This window comes from Crocodylus porosus, unplaced genomic scaffold, assembly GCF_001723895.1.
Source record: "Crocodylus porosus isolate Cpor-Errol unplaced genomic scaffold, CroPor_comp1, whole genome shotgun sequence".
Taxonomy (NCBI): Eukaryota; Metazoa; Chordata; order Crocodylia; family Crocodylidae; genus Crocodylus; species Crocodylus porosus.
Window position 1 is genome coordinate 90004973 of NW_017728943.1, and position 1630 is coordinate 90006602.

Consider the following 1630-nt stretch of genomic DNA (forward strand, 5'->3'; position numbering starts at 1 on the left):
TTTTTAAGAGGAGGTTAGATGAACACCTTGCTGGAGTCGTTTGACCCCAGTACTCTTTCCTGCCATGGCAGGGGGTCAGACTAGATGATCTACTCAGGTCCCTTCTGACCCTAGAAACTATGAAACTATGAAACATCAGCAATAGCAGTGGCTATAAGATGAACAATAGCATAGTATTTCTTTAAAAAAATACATGGTAAAAATGTAGCTATCATTGTTGTTCAGATAAATGAATCTTCCAACAGTCTTATAATTCACAGCATTTTTACACAAACTTTTTTTTTACTCTATCTGCTTTTTTTTTTAAATGCCCATCAGCCTGAAACTGTCCATATCTACACACAAGTCATTGAGATCTGTCATATTTACTGAAAGAACAGAAGTTCAATGAACAAACCTTCTTCTTATAGTTCATATTTTGTTCACAGCACAGCCAAGAAAAGTGCACTCAATGGTCGCAGGTCAATGAACATGAGTGCTGGACAAACATTGAGTAATGCAGTGAGAGAAAAAGGAAGCGTGGCCCCATGGTACCCTTTTTATTGTCCCCGCTATTGTCCCCAGAACATACATTAAAAGTTAAATTTTAGCAATGATTAATGCATTGCTTTTGTCTCCTGCCTTTCTGTGATGTGTTCAGTAGCTGATTTGCAGATCTGATTATATGCTACTTCCATGTGTGTGAACATTTTACCTGCTAATCTGTAGTCTCAGCACTGGATCTGAGACTGTACTGATAAAAACCAAATAGAAAAACTAATAATATTTGGGCAACAGGTGTCAGATGACCTTACCGATTAACTCTGCTGAAACCCACATTGCATATGTTTAGGTAGCTTTTTTAGGCTGGTAAATCACATTTCTCAGCTGATTTTTTTTAAAAACTATCTTTACAGGGAAAAGGCATAATTTGTTTAAATGTATATTGAGATTGGTTTTGACATTATTGTGGAAATTATGATGAAAGTAAAAAAAACCCAACCAAAATCTGGTTTGGGGAGGAACATTATAAAAGCAGATAATACAAGATCTTAGATGAGAACAGTTCTTCATACCTATCAATGACAACCTCAGATATATTTTTAATATAAAAATGGTTTAATTACAGAAGAAACCTACACAGGTAGGATTAGCCACTTAGCTCTACCTATACTTCTGCTGGTGCTCCATACCTCACATGTAAATTATGGATTCATCTCTTTTTGGATTTGATTGAAGATTTGCACACATATCTGTCAACCTTTTTGTGCAAAATATCTCATTGTCAGAAATAACCTTTTCTATATATCTACTTCACTATGAATGAAAATATTTTTCATGAAGTCATTTTTGTGTCTAATTGATTAGGTTCTCCATTTACCATCTACCAAAAATCGCTCCATAGGAGTTCTGAGTGTGTAGGGCATGCTGAATCAAGACCTTCATCAGCAGATCATTTCTTTTAATTTCTATGTATGTTACACATGTCAAGAGTTTATCATTCATCATTTCAGTCAGTCTTACCTTGAACCTAGGCAAGCTGTTTGAGAAAATTATGCTGGCACACATCCATGAGGGGCCAGCTGGGGACTGCATGCTTAGGGGCAGCCAACACGGGTCCATCAGTGGCAGGTCCTGTCAGACCAACCTG

General features: G+C 36.7%; 1 long non-coding RNA gene across 1 annotated transcript in view; it reads left to right on the forward strand.

Moving 5' to 3' along the window:
* Window positions 1-559, forward strand: part of LOC109319272 — a 9080-nt gene extending 8521 nt beyond the window's left edge. Inside the window, exon 3 of the long non-coding RNA XR_002103451.1 lies at window positions 429-559. This is a non-coding gene — a long non-coding RNA (uncharacterized LOC109319272). The remainder of the gene's footprint in view (window positions 1-428) is intronic.
* Window positions 560-1630: the final 1071 nt, after the last annotated feature.